This window comes from Pavona decussata, unplaced genomic scaffold (genome assembly GCF_977016875.1).
Source record: "Pavona decussata unplaced genomic scaffold, jaPavDecu1.1 SCAFFOLD_184, whole genome shotgun sequence".
NCBI classification, from domain to species: Eukaryota; Metazoa; Cnidaria; class Anthozoa; order Scleractinia; family Agariciidae; genus Pavona; species Pavona decussata.
This window is the reverse complement of record NW_028145593.1, coordinates 1,789,975-1,815,073: the sequence shown is the minus strand read 5'-3', so window position 1 is coordinate 1,815,073 and position 25,099 is coordinate 1,789,975. Positions and strand designations below refer to the sequence as shown.

General features: G+C 39.1%; 1 non-coding gene and 1 pseudogene across 2 annotated transcripts; both read left to right on the top strand.

Annotated features, from left to right (window-relative positions):
- Window positions 1-2,251: 2,251 nt before the first annotated feature.
- LOC146462883 (protein argonaute-2-like) lies at window positions 2,252-23,433 on the top strand (annotated as a pseudogene). Its single transcript, XR_014857022.1, has 12 exons — window positions 2,252-2,833; window positions 3,246-3,359; window positions 5,631-5,938; window positions 6,568-6,624; window positions 7,144-7,417; window positions 8,104-8,238; window positions 8,342-8,507; window positions 9,656-9,830; window positions 12,571-12,924; window positions 18,630-19,421; window positions 20,420-20,610; window positions 22,328-23,433. The product of XR_014857022.1 is annotated as a protein argonaute-2-like (transcript).
- Trnas-uga (transfer RNA serine (anticodon UGA)) lies at window positions 11,789-11,861 on the top strand. Its single transcript has one exon. It is a non-coding gene; the product is annotated as a tRNA-Ser (tRNA).
- Window positions 23,434-25,099: the final 1,666 nt, after the last annotated feature.

The following is a 25,099-nucleotide window of genomic DNA, read 5'->3' as shown; positions in this document are numbered from 1 at the left end:
AGTAACAAAATGTTCATTTACCTTTCGTCATTGCCGTAGTCTTTCTTTATTCTCGCAGGTTAATTTATTATTATTTTATTTAATTTTTTTATTTTATTAGCTTTGTCCAATAGACATCGCAAGAATGTAATGACATAACAGAAACTGAAAGTAACAGTAAATACATGGACAGGGATACCGCAACAGCTAAGGCCAATTACTGCGGACCCGGGCTAAAACTTTAAGACTAACGAATTTACATCATGCAAAAAAACTTAGCGATAAATCAAGCTGCGATGAAAACGCGATAAATACAATTAGTATCCAAGCCTAAACCCCGCTACTGGAGGAAAAATGGACAGGGCCAAGAAAGTACGGATTTCCCTAAATGAACTGGAAGAAACCTCTGTCTCATTGATCGGACCTTTTTAGGTCGTGGGGGAGGGGAGGGGGGTAGACGATCCCACCGAACCCGTCCAACCTACGGGGCCTGTGTCGGCTCCTTCCGATCTTGTGTTCTTTACGCTATGTCAGACTACTTTAGTATCTCTCGAATGAAGATACATGCCCACACTTCAGCTAAGAAATTCAACTCTCAAAAGCAAGTATGCACAAGTGGAGATGGTCTTTTTGGGTACATTGGCTTAAGCTTATATTGGCACTCTAAAGATGGACACCTTTCTAATACGTAATTCAGTTTTAGCCACGATGACTGGGACTGAAAAAAATTGGGGTAACCTTTAGAAAATAGTCAAACCGAGCTTTCTACAAATTTACACTTTTTTGAAGATGACAAAAAACAAAAACAACAACAAATGTATCAATTACGGTGTCCCTATAGCCTTTAGGTGCATTGCCTGAAGCCGGACAGAAAATTAAATTGCGGATGCTAATATCAGATAAAAGAGATAAGCCTTGATTGCGCTCGACGTTGAAAGAACGCACTCCTAATTGCCTTTGGAGTCGAGATTGTATGGAACAATCAATCAACGAATGAATGAATGAATGAATGAATGAATGAATGAATGAATGAATGAATGAATGAATGAATGAATGAATGAATGAATGAATGAATGAATGAATGAATGGATGGATGGATGGATGGATGAATGAATGAATGAATGAATGAAAGAATGAATGAATGAATGAATGAATGAATGAATGAATGAATGAATGGATGGATGGATGAATGAATGAATGAATGAATGAATGAATGAATGAAAGAATGAATGAATGAATGAATGAATGAATGAATGAATGAATGAATGAATGAATGAATGAATGAATGAATGAATGAATGAATGAATGAATGAATGGATGGATGGATGTTGGGACGCGTATCTGGCATCCCCCGCAGATTTTGCAGCGGAGAATGACGTCATCACCAACTTGGCAAAAGAGAGAGAGCTTGGGATCATCATCACCGAGCGCATGCATACACGCACTCTCTAGTCTTTGGTTATTACTAGCATATGAATGGTACGTTCGCAAAAACTGGACATTGGTTACCCGTCTTGTGTCATTAAAGAGGGTCTTAGAGGAAGTTACTAGCGTGTAGCACTTGACTGGCACCGCTGGCCGTTATGGTGGTAAGGGATGCGTTTCTGTGCACCTCAGTGCCATCCATAGATAATCCAATTTTCGATGCCTCATACATTACCACCGTTATCATCACCATCACCATCACCACCACCATCATCATCATTATCATCATCTTCGTTGTCTTCATCCTCATTAATGCAATTGTTAGTCTGGGAAATATGGCTAATTAATCATAAGTCATCATCCCATTATTCTCACCTTCCAATAAAACTTGAGCTCAGATAAGGCTCCCGCTCAGATGCAAATCTCAACAATCCTTTTCTCAGAAACAGCAAAATTAAAAGAGTGGTCCTGGAAACAAGCCTTAGAAAAAAAGGCTGAGGAGGAGTGGGTAAGGTTTTACGTTGTCAACAAATATGGCGGACGGGACAAAAAAACACAAAAAGGGCTTTCAATAGAGTGTGTGCACGACGGCCATGTTGGAGGACCGAAACAATACAATGATTTTCCTTCGGGAAATATTTTCTATTTTTATGCAAATATCTTTTATTGTTTTAGTCCTCCAACATGGCCACCGTGCACACACTCTATAACACTGAGTCATTTTGTGTTCGGATAAAATGAAGCGGAAATAAGGAAAGATTTCCTGGAATTGAGTCGCTCACTTCCGTTGCTTCAGAGAATTTCATTGGCTGAACTTTGATGGCTACGTCATGGTAATTCAGTCAAGTAAGCACATTTTGTTTTGGTTAAATTTTGTCGCAAATTTCGTTTCAGTGGAAGGCGAAGACGTTGTTTTCCCGGATATTTATGAGTGAGGCTGTTTGAATTGCTGGTTAATTTAGAACGTAAGACTAATAGAATATTGGTTTCAAAATGCCAAGGAAGAAATCAAAGGGTCGAGGAAGAGGAGGAAGAGGACGAGGCCAAAGTGGACAAGAACAGTTACCCAGACCTGGAAGAAGCGAAGCAGGAGCAGTGAAACCTCCTGAAGAAAAAGAAAGTTTGGATGATGAGGAACCTGAAGAAGCAAGCTGTCGTGTGGCAGAGGCAACGAGTGAGCCAGATCAACCACATTCTTCAGCAGAAGAGAAGCCTGCGTTTGACCGCAGTCGTGCTTCGAAGGAGCAGACTCCTATAAAGGACGAGAAGCCACAGGAAAAACCTCAGAGGTTTTCGGAACAAGAAACTGAACCTGAGAAGCCAAGGTCGAGTCATCCAGCTAAACAAAAGACTGAAGGAGGAGAAGGGAAACAGCTGCCAGGAGCACCTCAGGGAAAATCACCTACATCGCGTCCTCTTGGCAATGAAGGTACTTAGACTAAAACATGTCATGAGACAAATTTCATTAAAGTATTATGCATTCTAATTATACACGAGTAACAGGGACATTCTATTTTTTATCTGATTTGCACCTGACGTCATGGCGGCCATGTTGCATTAATGGCAGGAACAATAAGATTTTTCTCCTCTGGGAGTTCACTGCCATTTTTATGCAAACTTTGTGAACAAGTTTTCTTTTGTTTTGTCCACCAACATGGCCACAATGCATTATAAACCACCTATTATGATCAAAACCTTCAAGTTGGGCTTAAAAAGGGTGACCCTAACAGTCACTAAAGTGGTAGTGGAAGCGGGAGAAGTGGGGGGTGAGGGTAGGGGGCTATTGTGTCTAACAAATTATTTATGGTTCTCATTCATTCCAAGAAATGTGATTTTTGCAGAGAAGACACCATCACCCCCAAGCCAAGCTGCTGGTGTTGCTGCTGGTGCGAATGTTAACTCAGGAGGTGTTCAAAAACCAATGACAAAGCTTGGATCCAGCTTGACTGCTGAAGGTTGATTGAACTTTTTTGAAAATGTTCATAAAAGAAAAACCTCCATTAAGGGGACCCTCTTGGAAAAGAGAAAGGTGTTCACTTAATGGTGTTGTTAGTTGATGACCCACCACCTAAACAAAAGGCCAGTTTTCTTGACTAGGATTTACGTAATCTTAATTACATGATTTTTAATGCATTGATCAGAATATTATTAAAGGTCAAGCATTGAAAATTGTCATTTCTTTGATTACAGTACATCAATAGTCTTATTCATCTCATTGGTAGATTCAGCCAAGTACCAGGAAATCAAATATGCCTAGTTGTCCCCTTAATGAAGGCTTTAATGGCATTTGGGATGTTCAAAAACTGTCCCTGTTTCCTTGATAAAGTTCACTGATACATGTAGATTATATGAATGTTTTTTTGGAACAAAGGTTTGTGTCCCCGTAATGGTCGCGTCCCAAACTGGAGGTTCTGCCGTACATGTGTAAATTCTTTGACGTATTTCCATAAAACTTCAGCAGTAAGTCTGGCAAAAAGTTGATTGCCTGTTATTGCAAAAAAAAAAAAAACATTGTTAACAATGGTGGCATTAACTGAGACCAATCTACAGGAGGAGGGTCTTCTATAAAAGTAGTAGGGACTCTCATTTACCTTTCAGAGGTTAGCTAAAAAATAATGTCATTTAATGTGGTACTCAATGATTAGGGTGTTGAAGACCAAAGTGACGATTGCTATTTAACAATTATCCTGTGAAATTGCGCGGAATGTCGCCTGATACTTAGCCGACGAGGGCGTAGGCCGAGTTGGCTAAGATCAGGCGATATTCCGCAAGATTAAGCAGGATGATTGTTTTATTATTCAACACATTGATAACAAAGCGCAGGTTTATAGCAGAAAAACTGGAGGCGATCTTTATTTGCCAAAAAATTAACTTGTAACATTTGCCCGCTCGTGGACCGCCTTGAATGAAAGCCACAGCTTTGTTCAAGTTTGAATGAAATCGAGAGCGTTTTGCATCAAATTAAAAAATTGAGTACTCGTCTAGTGCGCCAGTCGCTCCGGCAAAATTTTCCACAAACTTGTAGTCTTAAAAGCTAAAACCAAACTGTATTTTGAAGCTGCAAAGGATTTGTTGGTCAGCCGGGCCGAGCTGAACAGACTGGGGGAGCTTTTCAACGATTTCTCGGGTGAGTGTTTCTTTGTTTACTACGCAAGCAATTTTACGATCTTTCCTTAGTGTTTTGACAAACGCATCTAGTGCCTTGTTCCTTGCAAGAACTCTGTATCTTTTATGAAACTAAACAGTTTTTTCAAGCGGCTCGGATACTTCTGAGAATAATTACTTTGTACTCCGTCGACTCCGTCTATCGTTTCATCTGCCAGAAAGCTAAAATTTCTTGAGGCACTTCAATGCAAGCTCGGATTTTCTCAGGATGTTTTCTCCATCTCTTCCAGACGAGTCGAGTTCTCTGTTTAACGGTTGCAAGAACCAATCTAACGAAATACACGGTACTGTTTGTAATTTCTGAGCCCTAGAATACAGGACAATCCAAAAGTCTAGCAAAAAATATATTATAATAAGTGTTTTTGCTTAACTGTAATTTGCCAGTTCACAAACAGAAAGCTAGGTAAGCAGTAAAAGTTTTTGCATTAACCATTACAATTCTTAACAGCAACCTTGGTTGTCTTTTATGTATTCAGTATAAAACAGCGTTATTAATAGTTTGGTAATCTTGCGAGGTCTTTTATACTTTTTGAAAGCGCTCTGCCATTTTTCTCCCCGACTCATGAAAACTACGTATATCGCAGGATATCTGTTGTGTGCGGACGACATATATTGAGTTCTACATGACCATATTTGGGCAGTGTCTCAATGTGTTGAATAATAACTAGGTATATTTGCGACGATTTGGGACATAAGTGTACTCTAGAAAAAATACAATCATATGACAGGTTACATGACTTGTACATCTTAGCTACGGGTAAAAATGAACGGAAATTGATTTTAGGTACGTACTTTAAAGTACGTACCTAAAATCAATTTCCGTTCATTTTTACCCCTAGCTAAGATGTACAAGTCATGTGACCTGACTCAATATTTAATTTATGTTCTTTTGATATCCCCTCCCTTGGTAGGGAACACACTCTGTCTCATAATTGAGTTTCCTTTCCTCTTTTTTGCCCTGGAAACTCCTGCCCACTTCTACATGTTGTGTACAGAACAATATTTTTGTAGACTGTTGATTCTTTTATTAATGTACTGATCATGAATAACATTGGTTTTAGAGCACACAGCTCGTCAAGGCCATGGACGGCATCCTCCAAAAAGACCAGACTATGGGACTATTGGGCGCCCTATAAAGTTAAGAGCCAACTTTTTCCCACTGAGGATTTCCTCAAAGCTGACAGATCTGTATCACTATGATGTAGAGATTACTCCAAATACGCATGATAAGAAAGTCAAAAGAAATGTTGTGAGGGAGATTGTGAGGAAGTACAAAGACTCGACTTTCGAAGGCCATGCACCTGCATTTGATGGGGAGAAGAATTTATATAGCAGGATTAACCTTCCTGTGGGGAATGGAGAAGGAGCTGTAAGTGAAATAAACACTATAATCACTGTTTTACCTTTGTACAGCTGAATTAATATGTCACTTTTGTATAGAGAAAACCAAAGACTGTGGGCACTGTGTCTCCTTCCTCTCAGAGATATCCACTTTCCCGCATAAGGGTGGGGTGTCAGGTCAAACACTTGTCAAAGCTGGCTTCCTGACTCCACAAATGAAATGGTCATGCAACTTAACAAAATTTGGTGAGAACTACGCCTAATGACCCCCTCAAAATTCTTCATATTTGACTCTGTGGTTTCGAAAGTTACCTGAAACAATGGATATCATAGTTAGCATACTCACATCAGTTTGTGCCTGTCATAAAAAGATGCAATAGTATGGTGTATGTGTTGTGGAATGGAAGGAGAACTAGGGATAAGCCAGGGGGGAGGGTGGGTGGGAGGTGCTCTGTCCATACAGCTCAGTTAGCTGCATGGGAAGGCTCCACCCAAAAGGGGTCTCTTTTTATACCCTTGAGGTATGCAAAAGGTTAACATCCACTGCTTGGATGAGCATCCAGCCTTCCATATCCTTAGAATGGTCTGCTTTCAGTTAAGACAAATAATCTAAATGTACACAATTTTGTAACAAGTTTGTCTTGGTTTCTATTTAAGGCTGAGCTCAGTGTCAAATTATGTGGGGAAGATGGTGGCAAGGACAGAGATTTTAAGGTTTGTACATGTATACTTGGTTCTGAAGTTTTTCAAGAAACAATTTTATTAAATTATTGAAAATTTGGACCCTTAGTAAAACAAAACAACAACAACAACAAAATTTAAAAAAGCAGAGAAAAATGTACGTTGCATGATCTTTTCTACATCTAAACTTTAGATCCAGCTTATCTGCAAGTGCGGATCTTATCTGCTGATAGGTGTTGGTGTTAAGTACTTTGTTTATAAGATAACTGTTCCATGTTGAAAGTGAGGTGCTAGCCATTTGCTAAATGAATGTAGCTGAATGCAACTCATACAAATTAAATTCAAGTTTAAAAAGTGTGCCTTACCCTTGCAAATACCACTTTGACCTAAAAACATGCAAATGTTAGTGAGTACTCTATAAACAACCTTGAGAGTTTTGAGGTTAAGGTTCAAAGTTTTTTTTAAGGATAATTACTATGTTAAAGAAGGGAATTAAGGGTTGAAAGCTGTTGAACAATACATGTATGAAATTTGCTTAATTTCCCAAATCAGGTAAAAGTCCAGTTTGCCGGACAAGTGAACCTTGGCGAATTAAAAGACTACCTGGATGGCAAAGGAAATGGAAAAGTGCCGCAGGACGCTATCCAAGCATTGGACATTATCATGCGACAGATGCCTTCTCTTCATTTTATGCCAGTTGGAAGGTCATTTTTTCCTCTTAATGATGGCTTTTCTTTTCCCCTGGGGGAAGGTTGTGAAGTACGCTTTGGTTTTTACTCGAGTGTAAGGCATTCAGAATGGAAAGTCCCACTCTTAAACATCGATGGTAAGTTTAGTGCAATTTAGGCATTGTAGTGCAAGTGAAAACCCTTATTGGTACTGTTATCTGGGAATGTTTTGTGCTTAAGTCATGAGGGCAGAACAGATAGAAGATGAATCAATGTCAGGTTACTGCAGTAATATCAAGTGAGGAAGAAGGTTTTATTCTTTATCTTTCAGAATTACTGTACAACACTTTTACAGCGTGATGCGCCTCACCATGGCCATTCAACAAACTATTTTTTACAAGTTAGCCATAAAATACAAAACAATATCTTTTCCATAATTCGTTGTTGCATCAAATTCACGTATCCTGATTGGCTAACTTGTAAACAAAGTTTGTTGGGTGGCCACGGTAAGGCATGTCGCACTGTAAATTAGAACCTATGAAAAATAGGTAATTTTCTAGCTTATTAATTTTATTTATTATGTCCTTACCACAAACTAAACTTACAGCTGTAGGTTAATTGGGGAGGCAAAATCATACATAACCTTTCCAGTTTCTTTTCGGTCTCCTTACCACTTTTTCTTTGTAATCATTTAATTTAAATTATTTTATTGCAGCTTTGTTTGAATTTCTTTGTGTCATGGCAAAATAATTAAAAGGAAACTTAGTAAGTTGTTATAGATTTGAAAAATTCACGTGCATTTGATTGTAAGTGTGTAACAGATTCATGTTATCTTTCATTATAGTGTCTGCCAAAGGATTCACCAAGACTCAGCCAGTGATCGAGTTAGTCAATCAAATATTAAGACCAAGACCAGGTGAGCTTGAGAATCCAAGATCAAGGAAGTTCAACTGGGACAAGTTTGTTCAAGCCATAAAAGGTATTAAAGATTCAACAATAGTTATAGATCAAGCTTGAATTTTTTGTCCAAAAATATTTTAACCACTAACATTGTTTCGAATTTGTTTAATTTGTCATTCAAGGGCTTCGTGTGGAAACCACCCATCTTTCTTACAAGAGGGAATATTCAGTGTGGGGAGTGACGAAATATTCAGCAGACAATCTACAGTTTGAAGTATCTGATTCTGGCCAAAAAGTCAAATCAACGGTGGCTGAGTATTTTAAAGAAAAACACAAGATTCAGTTGAGGTGTGTATTATAATTCTTTTGTTTCTCCAGAAACACAAGTCGCCGACAGGAGAAACTTGCGTTTTTGTATACGCTATTTCTCGAAAACGAAGAGGAAATCAGCGGAAAAAAAATAAAGTAATGTTTCCTAACTGGAATGAAGTCCACTTGCCAAATTTCAGTTACTTTTGAGCACATCGAAAATCTACGAAATCTTGCCCCTTGCCCCTCAATTTCACTGCTGTAATTTTTTTTTTTGATTTGGAGTCCATCCTATTTTTATGTTGTTAGAGAAGGTGGCTGACATATTGATGGTCATAAAAGTATATTGATTCAAAGTTGCATATTTTGTGTTATTTAATGCGTCAAAACTTTTCCGTGACTGAATTCAATGACCGTTAGCAGACTGGTCACTATAAAATACTCTTATGGGAGTATTCGCAGCAATAAGATAGATTTACACCCCATACACCACAATCACCACCATTGACTGTAAAGAAAGCCTTTTCATTATAACCCTTTAATTCCTGAAGTCTCACAGTTAGGCTTATGTTATAGTCAATCAGAGAATCGAATGCGCTTAACCAACCTATGATTTCATCTACCTTATTATAGGAAATTAACACTTCATGAAATTAATGCGAATTTTTAAAAATTCTCTTAAATTTAAGTCGCGTTCATTTTTGTTAACGTTAATTTCTGCGTCATTAATTAAGTAGCGCGTTAATTTCCGCGATCTTAATTTCCATTTATATTTTCGCCCCAAATTCTCGATACAGTCCAGAAAGCTAAAAGCATTGTCTTAACAGAGTGGAGATCCGCCGGTATCATGGACACTGTGAAGAACGCTCAAAGTGGCAAGATTCTTGCGCTTAACCCCTATGTTTAGGGACAATTCCACGAACGTTGTTTGAATTTCGGATTTTTACACTTAGTGTTAAAATAAATTTGTTCCTGTTGTCTCAACAAATTCTGTTTCTTTCTGTAAAGCCGCGTTAATTTTCCTCATTTTGAAGAATCTTTCACGTTAATTTCCTTTATTGGGAAGTAGTTTTTCCTTCAATTTGCGTTAATTTAAGTCGCGTTAATTTCGAATACCATAATTAACACGAGCGTTAATTTTCTATTATAAGGTACTTCTTTACATAATGATTCTCGTTGCCTTTTAGATATGGCCATCTACCGTGTCTTGTAGCCGGGCCAAAGAAAGACAGATATTTACCAATGGAAGTGTGTAAAGTTATTCCTTGCCAAAGGAAGCATTTGACTGATGAGCAGACTGCAAACATGATCAAGCATACAACACGCCCCGCGCCAAAGCGGGAAGAAGACATTGTTAATTGGGTGAGTTTTAGTGGAAGCGTGTTTTTGTCGTGTACAGCTGACGAGAAAGGGTGCTGAATGAGAAATTTGGATTAAATTAGAAAACTTAGAGGTTCTACAGGTGTGGTGTAAATACACCGTGGGCGAAAATCGTCGGTTCTACCGATTGAAATACGAATGGTACGCGCGAATCAAACGGAAATTTCCCGTAACAAGCGGACGACCTTCGGAAGTACCGATTGAAATCCGAATGGTACGCGCGAATCAAACGGAAATTTCCCGGAAAAAACCGACGACCTTCGGAGGTACCCGAGGTTTTCCGCTAACCGCGTTCCATTTTGTTCTCTTCTTGCGGCCTCCCGTAACTGAGTTGTTTGATCTACAATGAGATTACAAGTTTGGGATGCCGAATGAAAAATAAGCGTTACCACTTGACACGAATAATTTGTCAGAATTTCCAATCGCAAATTTTGTTTAAATGGAAAGCGTTCCTGTACTTACAAGGGCTTGCAACGATGTTTGTCGACCTCCTTCAGTTCTTGCGCTTGTGAGTGGAGTGGTGAATACAAGAGAGAGAAAGTTTGATATTTATTTTTTCTTTGTTCCTGTAGGATTGATCAGGGTGATGTGCATGTATTGTAGGCACAAACTAAAACGTACCGTAAAATTGTAAGTTCTTCCGAATATACATGTATGCCCCCCCCCCCCCCCCAAAAAAAAAAATAATAATAATGACAATAATAATAATAATTTAAAAAAAAACGGCTCATAGGCTGTTAGGTTAGTGATTTATGAAGTTTCTATCGTGAAGCCAAGCCAATTTTGAAATGCAAAATTCACTCCGATAATAATCCCTCGCTAAAAACAAGCTTTGCTCAACAACAAAGCCCGAAAAAGCCTTTTGAACAAATATAAATCCAGTGCTTATATTCCGAATTTTATGCTGCCATATTTTTAACTCGTAAATGTGCGTAGGCGCAATGAACGAGTTATAGCGTGGTGGACTTTTTGACTTGGTTGGTTGGTTGGTTCTGTCGTTAACTTTCGGGCATGCGCAGTGAATGAGTTTTAAATTCAATTAGTGGGAAAAACACGCGAAAATTTTCTGTTCACGGCGCATCAGGATATTCTCATTCAATCTGTAGAGAATAATTTGACAATCATTTTAGTGTAAGAATGGAGATTTTTCGTCGAATCTGAGCAAAGTTATAGGTTTTTCGTTTTTTTCCACAAAGTGCGGCGTCTTCTAAGAATTAAAAAATAATTTAATTTAACAATAATTGAATTTAAAAATAATTAAATTTAAAAATTCAATTACTGAAGTGTCGGCAAGATCTTTGAATAGACAAGACGATTTTTTATAGAGCATTTACGTGACTTGCCTTGATGTGTTTAGCACTAGTGGCCTTATTTATTGTAGGCCTCACCGATTTTTTAACCTATCCTCCTTTCGCGATTGAACTAACTGAATACTTTCACTCAGAAATATTGCGTGATATTGCGTTGCGCTACTTGAAAGTTTGCCGCCAAAAAATATTTCCCGCCAGAAAATGTCTGTCCTCACTGATAAGTTCACTGCTAATCGTAACTTTTTGCATACATGAAAACTCGACATCTTTCACCGTATTTTTTCTTCTCATACAAAAGTATTATATCAAGTAGATTAGTTTGCTGAAAAACATTAGTTTGGCTGTCAGTTTTCACGCGAAAGCGGAAGTGCCATGTCATGCATCAGTGACGTCGTAAACAAAATTATGCAAATTTCTGGTGAATTGAACAATTTTAGATTTCTTCAGCTTTCATAGACTGAGGTTTCAGATTGAAAAAATGTCTCATTTTCGCAGTTTACATCTGGTAATTTATGGGAAAGCAAAAGGACGCGGTCGACGAATTTTCATCAAGTGTTTAATACATACCGTGCAGAATTGTGTAAAATGCATGTGTACAGTGAACATGTGTACAATGCAATGTGTACAGGAGGCGGCGTGGCCCAGTGGTAAGGGCGCCGGACTTGAAATCCGGAGGTCCCGGGTTCAAGTCCCGCCTCGGCCACGCTTGTAAATAGCCAGCTGGTTTGCCTCCTGCCAGTTGGGATTTTTAACATGTTATGTTCGATTTGATTATTATTTGTTTCCCACTATTTCTGAGTGGAATGCCTGTAAACTAGCTTTGGGTAGCTAAGTGCATTTCCACTATAAACAAAACATTTACATTTTTTACAGTTTTTTTACATTTACATTTACATTTTACATTGAATAATGAAGCAAAATACAGACAACTAGCTTTCATTGAAATAATTCTTATTTAGCAAGAGTTAGTCATATTTCAAATTATTTTTACTTGAAGATTGCGTGGACTGAACTCCAAAGGAAAAATTTCACGCATTTATGCCGGGCATGAAATGTAATGCGACACTTTGTTCAACAGATTTCCCTTCGTGAGATTAGCTCGAGCAAAGTAGCCTGCGTAGCTGGCTGTTTTTATGGGTGGGCTTACCGGAAAGCCGGGCACTAGGGCCAAAACGATTTTTTTAGCACAAGAATGGTTATTTCTCGTTACATAATCGGGCAAAGATGTAATTTCTTTTAGCTTTCAAGGAAGTGTCCGTAGCCGTCTTAATTTCAATTACTGATGTGTCATCTGCATTCACGAGTTGGCTCACAGGAGCCTTTGATTGCGGGATAACCATTAGGTGCTTTTGAGATTCATTCATGTTAGGCGAGTATTGGAAAGTTTGTTTTCTTTGCTCCCAAAACTGCAGGAGAATGAGTACGTGGAAACCAGTGGCGAGTACTTAGAGAAAGAGTTCGGTATCTCTGTAAGCCCTGAACAGGTCAAACTAGATGGCCGAGTGCTGCCAGCACCTTGACTCAAACTTGGTTCTCAAGATGAAGCATTGGTTCCTCGAGATGGATCATGGGATTTGCGTGACAAGCACTTGTTCAGTGGAGCTGAGTTAAGTGTCTGGACAGTCGCTTGCCTTGCACTGCCACGTAATGAACGCAGTGAGAATTCACTCTGGAGATTTTGCAAGGCGTTGTCCAATATGTCCTGTCGAGAAGGAATGAGAATGGCAGCACCAGCTGAGCTTGTCTACTTGAGAGACACTCGCGAGGTGAGTTTAAGTTTGTATAATTTCAAGGAACAGGTCAGACTGCTTCACTACACACATGTAAGACATATACTTAATTCGTAATTCGCGGTTGTTACAACGAGGGAATCATGATTCATGTGGAATGTATGTAACTTGAACACAAAATAGCACTTCAGGAATACGTCGAGATTTTTTCTCCGGAAGAACACCAATGCATACATGTTCTACTTACACCGACTGGATAATATATTACTCCTTTTTATTTACCAGGCTTAAAACATACCATCACATTTATTTTATTGCGCATATACCAGGCTTAAAATATACCATCACATTTATTTTATTGCGCATATGTCAAATCTTAGCAGTAAGTAGGCTGTTTGTCCCATGAGCTCCCACGAGTCTCCTATAGCTCAGTGGTAGAGCATCCGAACTAATAATTAGAAGGTCTTAGGTTCGACTCCTGATAGGAGCACTCGGATTTCTTTTTTCCGAGTATGCATGTGCCACTATCAAGACTCCTTAACAACCAATGAGACCCTACACCAAGTTTATTCGTTAGGATTTTAGAACTACAAAATCTGAGAAGACATAAATAATAATAATAATAATAATAATAATAATAATAATAATAATAATAATAATAATAATAATAATAATAATAATAATAACGAGCGGAGCTAAACCGCGCGAAAAAGTTTTTCTTCCAATAAAAATGTTATTCAGAAGTTGTCCGTCCTTGGCATCTTATAATTTCTCTACAATTGACTACATTTCGCCGTAGGCTTGGACTGTGAATCCATTGTGATCCTTCTGGGGGCAAAGATGCACTGTTGGCTCGAGAGAACCTTAACCTCTACAAAATTGTCTCTTCCTCTCTCGTCCGCCTGTGAATCGTCGTTGCTGTCGATCCAGTGCCATCTAGTTGGAGAAAAACACTAGCCCGGGAGTACCACGTAAAAAAAATTCCCACTAACTATCTAAATTTGCCATGCAGCCAGCATGGTTGTCCTGATAGTGTAGTGGTAATCACACCCGACCGGTTTTTCTTCCAATAAAAATGTTATTCAGAAGTTGTCCGTCCTTGGCATCTTATAATTTCTCTACAATTGACTACATTTCGCCGTAGGCTTGGACTGTGAATCCATTGTGATCCTTCTGGGGGCAAAGATGCACTGTTGGCATATATAACCATATATGTTTATATGGTTATATCTTTGAAGGTGTCCGCACTGTTGCCTAGCAACAGTGACAACAGTGAAAAACAAAGTATGAATGACGTCAGACTGTCTAGCGTTGTCTGGAGCAAAATTTGCATACATCGGAAAAAATATGCGTGCCTGATCATATTTCAACTGCAATGTTTATCAATATTCACTGGATACAGAACTAGCTCTCCAGAATATTTTTCCTTTCTTTTAGAAATCTTTTTGGTGCAAGATTGCATTGAAGAAATTACACGTTTTGTGGCCGCGGTAAAGTAATTTTCCGTGGGAAATAAATTCATCGAACACGACAGCGCTGCACGTCTGTTGTAGATTACGTCGCGTCAGAAATAGATTTTTAACCACAAACTAGCCTGTGGAGGTACGAAAAGACCATGCTCATCAAAAACAAACCTATGCCCCTGTTAATCATTTGATGCTACGGTACGAGTAAAGAGGGTTTTCCACCCAGCCCCAGCTTCGCGAGGTTTTGCGAGTCACGTATTTCTAGCAATAATAAAATGGGTCGTCCATCCAAGTACGTTATGACCTAAGTGTGAACACTTCGATAAAGGGCAGAGATTGATCTACCATAGACCGCCTGGAAAAAAGGTCTTAGATAGAACGGAGGTCGATGTAATTCACATCGATCTAAATTGATAAGACTGAACGTCGTCAGATGAGTGTAATCACGATCTTTTTATGGCTTTTATTAGTAAGTGTGCAGTTATTACTTGGGCGGAGCCCAAGTTATAAAATAGGATTTCTTCGTACGCGTCAAATGGCAAGGAAGGCTCTACTGCGCGTGCGCTACAGGTTGACCGTAGAGTGCATGTATTCATCATAAGCCGCCATTACGGGACAAAAAACAAGGACGTAAAATCAACACAACGAATAACGTATTCTTAAAAGAAAACAGCTAGTATGTGTGTTGTCGGCTAACTCCTTCCATTGAACGAAACTAAGGGGCAACTTTCCTTTCAGGACGGATATTTTCCAAAAGTTCGACTTCGATTAACCTCCCTCGCAGACGCTCTTTTGACTCTTCTCTATAAATACCCCTTCGGTGTCAAACGTAATCGATAAGATCAGGCCGTAAACACTGAATTTACATACAGCCGGGCAAAACATTTCATTTCTCTGGCCGCGATATAAAAAAGAAAACGTTCAATTAACTTTAAAGATTCAAGACCATTCCGTGGGTGAAAGGCTTAGGGTAAAGTAGGAAACTAAAACTAGGGGTCCAGTGGAGCGATAAGATCTATTCACCAGAACAAATGTAAACACTGAAAGTTTGCTAATGCACAGCGACAATCAACGCTTGACGAATTAATTTTTTTATGGCCGTCGATAAAACCCGGAACATGGAACATTCCGGAACATTCCGGAACATGCCGGAACACGAAAAAAAAAAGATACAAAAAAAAGATTAAACAAAAATAAAGGAAAAAAAATGAAAAAAGTGTGTATATTTATATAAAATGAAATTACTTTGTATCCGAAAAAATTCATATAAGAAGAAGCACGGAGTAGGTGGGATGGTAGTACAATGGGGTGTTGTAACTGACCACACTGGATGAAGGTAAATAACTTAACACGACAGCGACATGATAGAGGTTGCCGCATTCTGTTGATTCTCGGTTTGGTCTCTATCATGTCACTGTCGTGTTAAGTTTTCTACGCAGTCCGATCAGCCTTGCAGAAATTTGAGTCATTTATATTTTTGGCTGATTAGATCTTTCACAGATCCTGCGTATACTTGCAGCATTTTCGTTGTGCGGTTCCTTGCAGATTTTTTGCTTTTACAAAGCTGTTCTCTACGCTTATAACTATTTTTCATATGAACAAAGTTTCCTGTTAGGCCTGTTTGTTTTTAAGATAAAATCCATTGAAAATAGCATGGAAGGGCAGAGAAGTTTTCGTGGCTTTCGTTCGAGAAACGGGTCCAACAAAGGAGTACAAATACGGAACGTGAGGCCCTAGGCGAAGACGCGGGGAGCCCGGGATTGTTTTGGTAAAAAGACGGCCCGAACGACTTTTAGTTCCACTCCGAACATCAGGAAATTGATTTTTTGGTCAGCCGAGCCGGAACTGATCCATTTCTGGCGTAGCGGACGATACGCACGTGCTGCAAATGGCGGGAAAGTACTTGCGCCTTCATTCAGTGTGGTCAGTTACAACACCCCATTTATCGTAGGTACTTCGTATATATCCCCTATTATAATAAGGGATACATGAAGTAAATACAATTGAAGTACACACCCCATTTATACTACCGTCCCACCTACTCCGTACTTCTTCTTATATGAATTTTTTTCGGATACAATGTAATTTCTTTTTATATAAATATACACACTTTTTTTTTTTCATTTTTCCTTTATTTTTATTATTATTTTTTTTTTCGTGTTCCGGGATGTTCCGGAATGTTTTGGAATGTTCCATGTTCCTCGTTTTATCGAGGGCCATTTCTTTATTTGCGTTCACTTGGATAAAACCAAAATGTGATCCTCCACGGGAAAACAGTTTAAAACGTGAACGCACGGGCACGTGATGAAAAACAATGAAGCTTTTTTGGTTTAAGCTTATCTCCACCCAGTCGGCGACAGCTATCGAGCAAACACGAAAAAGAGAGAAGTGAGTACGAGAAACACAAGTTTATGCATTTTAGAACAAACAGCGGCTTGACGTTTCCCGTTTGGCGTTAGCCGTAAACGAGAAGCTAAATCTCTCTAATGAGTGAAATGACACGCCGGCATCTGAGCTGTGTGTCAGAATGTACGGCTAATTAATTTTTTTCTTTTGTTCTTATCGCACGATAAAAACAAAGGTGCGTGTTGGATCGAACAATGAAGTGTGTCAAGCACAGCACCGGGTGAAATGGGACGCCAGCGAGCAAAATGGGACGCAAGTGACCAACATGACACGTTAGCCGTGTCTAAGATTTTAAATTTCATTCAATTTACCGTTCTCTCGTCTTGTCAAACAATCGCAAACTTGAGGAGCTCTTTTCAATCGAGTGTGAAACCAAAATTATTCAATTCATCTTTATCAGACGTTCTTTAACGGGACACAAACTAACGAGGGTTACAAGAAAATGTCAGATGACTTGTGTGCCTGTTTCAGCAAACTTAAACGCAAAAATGAAAACTTTCAAAGGAAATTACCCTAAAAATCCGAGTTAATGTTGTGAATGAAATTATAACAGTAGAATCTGGACGGTTTCTGCGTGTTATTCAATCGCCACGGGAGCTGCAGTGTCTTTCCACTTTATAAACCCAGTTTATTTCATTTGAAGCCCTTTTAAAACCTGGAAACACTCTCTTTTGTGTCATGATATTTTGTCCATTGGCAATCACGCAAAACCACTAAAAGAATGAACGTACACTTCGACCTTTGCGTGGCCTTCCAGTGCGAGTGAAGTTTATTTTCTTTTTTGCGTGTTTAATAAACAAATAACTGTAGACATAATTTGAAATACTTCATTCTTTGGTCACACACAGAGCGCTCTGATTTTGTCATTAAAGTTTTGTCCCATTCCAGTGACCATGAAATAGATTCGTTGAGTTAACTTTCTGTAAATCGAATGTTCTTTGAGGTTTGTCTTATCACACGCGTCCCATATAGAACGCATGTCTTTTCGCACGCGTGTCATATTACACGTTATGCGTAAAATTTGGCGATCGTGCGCTGTTACCAGTGAAAAAGCTGGAACATCTCTCACCGAGAAAGCCCAGAAAAAAAAGAAAGGGTATCAGGGTGGAAAGGTATTCGCACAAATACCCCTCTGTCGCCAAAATTCATCATTGCCACTGGAACCACATATACTCCTTTGTCGCCAAAATCCATCATTATCTTAGATGCACCTCATGGTTACAAAATCTGACATGTTTAGTAAGAGAGTAATGTTTTATTTTGTTTACGTGACATTTTCGGTCGAACGACATCACGTTTATCACAAATGTGATGCCTTAGACTCTCAGCGAATCTTTTATCGTTCACCTGTCACCAAAGACTGAACTATAAACGTGCATGCTCAGATACTCCTAATACAACGACGCCCAAGTAAACGCTCCCACAGCGTCTTGTTCCTTAAAATCTTACTCTATTTTCTTTTCATATTGACTTGTAGACTGATTACAGTCCCCTATTTTTCCGAGTGATCGTGGAAATGGAACGAGCACGGCAGACTGCCTAAACGGTTTTCCCGACGCCCCACTCGCTAGTTTTGGCCGGCTCCCCAGGTTGCCGTCGGTATAACAAAGCAAGATGGTGAACCGCTTGATCGAAGTGTACGATCTCTTCGACAATCATACCGAAAATAGGGATATTCATGTAAACAGTCTAACTGGTTATTAGACATACACGTTTTGCATTACTCCGCAGTTTAATTAAAATTGAATATTTACTGATCAGTATATATTCATTCAGGAACATTCACTGGCCATTGGCTGCTTCGTATATATCTTGTGACTTTTAGTAGTGTCGTAAAAAAAATGATCATCTGGTTGTATCTTTTGTTAGATGGAAGGTACGTTCAAAGATTGGTTGAAGAGGTATCCACAGTTACAGCTCATCTTGGTTGTTGTACCCCCTAAAAACAACAAAGAAATGTATGCCGAGATGAAACGAGTGGGAGACAATCTGCTAGGGATTCCAACGCAATGCGTCAAGCTGAAACAGGTCGAAGATGCCAAACCCCAGGTCTGTGCTAACCTTTCGTTGAAGATTAATGCCAAGCTGGGTGGTGTTAATCACGTTATCGATCCCCAAGTCAAGTCACTGGTGTTTAAAGAACCTGTGATCATTTTTGGTGCCGATGTTACGCACCCCTCTCCTGGTGAGAATGGCATTCCCTCTATTGCTGCGGTGGTAGCTAGTATGGATCGTCACGCTGCAAAGTATTACGCTCGAGTTGGAGCGCAGAAGCATGAGAAGTCGGGAGGTGCTCAGGAAATTATCAATGACTTAGCTGTTATGGTGAAAGAGCTACTTTGGGATTTCTACATAACAACCAATAGATATCCTGTTCGCATCATCTTCTATCGAGATGGAGTCAGTGAAGGCCAGTTTGGTCAAGTCCTCCTTCATGAAGTTCGGGCAGTACAAGAGGCATGCACCATGCTCAACAGAGGGTATCGCCCGCAAATCACATTTATTGTGGTTCAAAAGCGACACCACACGAGGTTCTTTTGTGAAAATAAAAGAGATGCTCGTGGAAAAGAACAAAATGTTCCACCAGGCACTGTCCTAGACAGAGGAATCACTCATCCATATGAGTTTGATTTCTATTTGAACAGCCATTATGGAATCAAGGTACCTTGCAATAACTAATCACGTTTATATAATCGAGAAACCATTGTGTATTCAGTATTGGGGCGGTTTTCAACTCAAAATCTCTGCTTAAACCAGAAGTCATATGATCCTGGTCTGTCTCTTCTTTTGGGTCGTTTGATTTTAACGTTGAAAATTAACTCAACAACAACAACAAGAATATTCTACGCCATGCTTTTTCAAATTATACATTTCAAAGTGCACTCTTCCTTGTGGCTTGGTATCGCATTTACATCAGTGTTTTTGACGTATTTGCACCATGCACTTAAGCCTGTGTAAAATATCAGTAAGTGCGTTACTTCTTGTGTTGAACAACAACGTAATCGTTTAGTGGAAAAATTTCTTGTTTTTCTCTTATCTCATTCTCGACAGTGTTATTTTTTATGTAGCGTTAATATATCTTGTTTTTACCTTAGCGCAATCTTTGCCAAAATCGTGAAATATAGCATTTTCCAAATTGCAAAATTTAATTGTCGCAAAGGCGTTGTTACACTGGGCAATTTTTCTTGCAACTTGTCTTGCAATTTTGTTTTAATACAAGTTGCATAAATCGTTGCCTGGTGTAACAAGCCCTGAAATGAACATGTCGCAATTTTTTTTGTTGCCGCAACAGTTGCGATAATTAGAAGTCGATTCTACTTCGTGCAACAGTGACTGCAACAAAAATGTTGCGAGACAAGTTCATTTCATGGCATGTTACGCTAGGCAACGGTTCGTGCATTTTATGTTGCAACGAAATTACGAGGCAAGTAGCAAGAAAATTTGCCCAGTGTAGCAACGCCTTAAGGTAGGTGTGACATAGTTCGACGTAAAGAAAGGACAGTGTAGACTAAATGTTTTGTTACATGTCAAAGAAATGATGCCCATTAAACCTTACTATTTTTATTATTTCATCTTACAATTCCCGAACTACACGTTAACCTATTTTTTGTTGTCCAGTTTAATTTTTTACACGTCAATTGTCTCTGTATTTTCTTCAGGGGACAAGCCGACCCACACACTATCACGTGTTATATGATGAAAACAACTTCAAAGCTGACAGTCTTCAACAGCTCACTTACCAACTTTGCCATGTCTACGCCCGGTGCACCCGCAGCGTTTCCATGCCAGCCCCGGCATTTTATGCTCATTTGGTAGCCTTTCGCGCAAGATACCACGTGACCAATAGAAGGTAGAGAAAATATATTTAGACTTGAAAAAATAAGGGGGCCACCTGATTTTCTTTTCAGTTAGGCTATTGATTAGAAACCTCCTTTTTCCAGAGAAAATTAGATAGATTTAGAATAACGCTTACGGAGAAGTTGGATATTCTGGCATGTGATCCAGACAACCTTCAGCCAAGTGGCACTTAAGCAATTCATATTCGTCACTTGAGAAAGATAGTGTGCTAGTTGCCATGCCATGCACCTGGCCAGTGGCGTGCGAATGGCTCTGTCGTAGCCCTTATATTTTACTCTTTTTCCTAATTGTTTTGTTATATTTTTAATCTATGAGGGTGGTGCCTCGCGCCTGTTAAGGCGTAGGCCACCTTAGAATGTTCCATTACCACTTTATTTAGATTTATTTAATTGTCATCTTAATTAAAAGACACCTTTTCTGCGCGTACGCTTTCGTTGAAAATGAATTTCTAGAAGTGGGATTTAAACAAATGATATCCGTGCTGGGCACATCATCCGAAGATATCTGAAATTATTAAATTCTCAGCCTCGGATATTGCATTTCTAGCGTTCTGATTGGTTCACTAAATCCCGGTTATCAGCTCATATACCGTAGTTTGACCTTATATGGAAAACGATTGCCCCAGGTGTCGCTAAGCTAAAGACTTTTTTCGGCGGGAAGCGAAAGTTTCTTCAGAAAAATGGAGAAAAAAAAGAAAAGAAAACAAATACCAGACAATGGAAACAATAAAAGCGACAAAGTTCGGCATGACACTATTTAATGGCATGTATCTCCGAAGCTTCCTTTAAAATCAGAAAAATTGCACGATTTAACGATTTAGATCACATAACAACAACAACAACAACAACAACAACAACAACAACCGGTTACCTTCAAAAATTTCAGGATGGCTTGCAAATCCTGGCGGTAAGAGGTTAAAACCGATCGAGGAAATTTCTTAAAAAGAGCTTAATGCCTGCCTTTCTGTTTCTACGCATTTACAAAAGTTCATCCATGAAATCCGTACGAGCCGTGGCCATAATGTTCGTTTCCGTCGCTCGGCACCACTCAAGAAAACATTTGCACAAATGTGCGCAGCTCTTACGCTTCTCGATAAGCTCGAAGTTCAAAAACTTGCACTGAATGCTTATCCCAGTGAGGTTGTACCTTGTACAATTGGACTTTGCTTGCCTTAAGTGTTTTAAAACGTCTGCGAGGAATTCAGTTCAGCATAAAAAAGCCGTCCTTGATCCCTTCCTTCGCTCGGCACCACACAGCAAAACATTTGCTCAAATGTGCACAACTATTACGCTTCTCGATCAGCTGGAACTTCAAAAGCACTTGAATGCTTGTCTTAGAAAGGTTGTTACTCGTACACTTGAATGTTTCTTGAATTTGAGCTGTGCGGCTGTGTCCGATCTACTTCGCTTTCGATTTTTCATTCAACTCCGTTTGCAAAGAGCCGCGCGTGTCATGTGATCATTAAGTTTCGCGCGCTTTGGTCGGAAGTTGCCTCAACATTTTTACTTAAAATAAAATTCTTTAAACTTTAACATCAATATCCAAACGGGGAGAATTTAATAAAACAATTATTCCATTCGCGCTTGTTGGATATGAGACTGGTTATAGCCAACTCGGCGCTTCGCGCCTCGTTGGCTATTTACCATCTCATATCCAACGCGCGCTCATGGAATAATTGTTAAATATTTTCGTTGGCTATTTACTTTTAGGGGTGACGAGACTGTTGACTTGGAGCAGTCAGCTAGAGACATCGAAGTTAATGACAAAATGAAGAAAGCGATGTATTTTACCTGAGGATCACAAAGGAAGGAAATAGCACCGACTATTGCTGAATCTGTTTATACCAAGTTACAAACTGTTCGTAAAAGATGGGTTGTTAGTAAACGGAGTAGCCCGAGGAGCCGATCGATTGGTTGATCGATCGATCAATCGATCGACCGACCGACCGATTGATTGATGCTCGATCGATCGATCGATCAATCGATTGATTGATTGATTATTGATGAAAAAGAAGAAGCTACATGCATGTCCTTGAATGACAAATCTGCTCAAAGTTTGAATGTTCAAGACTTGCAAACCTGATAAATGACACTGCATATTTGTAAAGATAAATTATCATTTAAGTTATGGTAAGTGACATCTAACACAGAAATGCTGAACACTGATATCTATTATAACAACTGTTATAATCCATCAAATATTTTCGCTCGCGTGCGATTGGTCTAAACGCCTCACGTGACCGAATATACCCCAGCTAAAACTGGATATTCCCCAAGTGATATTCCCCAATTTCAAAAACTTCAAGGCGCGTCAAGTTTACAATTAAAATTAATGTCAAGATAGGGAAACGGTTTGCTTTTGTGACAGAAGGAGAGATAAACCTGCTGGTCGATAAAGCAGTATCAGAAAACAACATACGCTGTAAACGTTTTTGACGGTAAAGTAAACAAACGAAATGTTCAAATACTCAAGCTCGTTGCTACATGTTGCGAAAAATATTTGAAGGATAATAACCACAGTAGCCTCCATTTGGCTTTAAAAATATGCTCAGATATTTGTCCTTGGACATTATCTGCTCCGAGAAGCGAACAGTTTTCCGAGAGCGAAGCTCTCGGAAAACTGTGAGCTTCTCGGAACAGATAATGTCCGCGGACAAATATCTGAGCATATTTTCGCGCCAAATGGACGCTATTGTTTATGTATGTTTGTGTTCAAAGTTAAAATATACTCAACTAAAAAAAAAAGGAGAATGTGAATAGTTTAGAATATTTATAAACCTTAAAATAAAGATTGTTACTTTGAAAATTACCGGGCATATTTTCGCGCCAAATGGACGCTATTGTTCCTCGCGAAGCGAGGGCCGAAGGCCCGAGTGTAGCGAGGTTAATAAATTTGTCGGGCCGAGCCGGCCCGAGCGGAGCTAAGCCGCGCGAATTCGAGCGAAAAATATATTTATATATATATATGTGTATATGTTTATATCTTTGAAGGTGTCCGCACAATGACGTCAGACTGTCTGGCGTCGTCTGGAGCAAAATTTGCATACATCGAAAAAAATATGCGTGCATGATCAAATTTCAACTGCAATGTTTATCAGTATTCACTGGATACAGAACTATCTCTCCAGAATCTTTTATCTTTCTTTTAGAAATCTTTTTTGTGAAAGATTGCATTAAAGAAATTATACGTTTTGTGGCCGCGGTAAATAATTTTCCGTGGGAAATAAATTCATCGAACACGGCAGCGCTGCACGCCCGTTGTACATTACGTCGCGTCACAAATAGATTTTCAACCGCAAACTAGCCCGTGGAACTACGAAAACACCATCAGTCATCAAAAAAAATATCTTATGCGCCTTTTAATCTCCTCGTTTGATGCTACAATACGAGTAAAGAGGACTTTCCACCCTGCCCCAGCTTCGCGAGGTTTTGCGAGTCACGTATTTCTAGTTTATTTATGTTTGTGTTCAAAGTTAAAATATACACAACTAAAAAAAAAAGGAAAATGTGAATAGTTTAGAATATTTATAAACCATAAGTTAAGTGCTTGAGAAGATTGAATAAAGATTGTTACATTGAAAATTACCGACCATCAAAGTGAATAAAATCGGGGTGGTTTTATGTTAACAGTAACAGAAATCTGTTATCTTAACAGGAACGTTTGTATTGGTCAGTTGCTCCAACACATTCCAAACTCTATTGTGGTCTGTGCACGGTCAAGGCCAAAAATGCTAAAAAAAACATATAACAAAGAAGTTTGCCAGGCTTCATAACCATTGCCTTTTTACGTTTAACGATGGTTTTGTGTCCTGACTCTCAGGAGTGAAACTTTGAGATGAACTTTATGCTTCATACCGTTTCATATTTCTTTAAACTACACTGTACGTACGATGGGAGCACATATGATTTATTAGCAGACTGAATTTAGTCAGAGAATAGACATGACTCTCTGCCACTTATTGCACGGAAGGTCATTTATCGCTATACGATCTCTCACGCCCAAGTTCGCCTTCTCAGTTTCCCCAGCTTCTCGCCGCCTGACTGCGTGTAAGCTCTATCACTAAGTCGCCCACGTTAATTTAAACCTAACCGCATCGCTTCCTCATCGGGGTAAAAACTGTATGAAAAGTAACCACGTTAATATACTACGCTATAAACCTTCGTGCAAGGATTGGTATGGCCGTTTGAATTACGAGTAGCTCACTCTTTGCAAACCCCTAGCGACTCCAAGTAGTGAGGCACTTACGTTATCCGGCTTTAAAGTTTATGGCGCTGTGTCCATTACTTTCCAGCACTTACACTTTGACGGATGGATACAATTACAGTGTATCGTTTGATGCAACAATAGTGATACCAAAAACAGCGTTAATAATAGTGAACAAGTTAAGGTCATTTTCTCCACATAATGGGTTACCATAGCAACAGTATGATCTGTTAAAGACACCTCTTGTTTTACCTTTAAGTAGTTATAACTCAAAAATG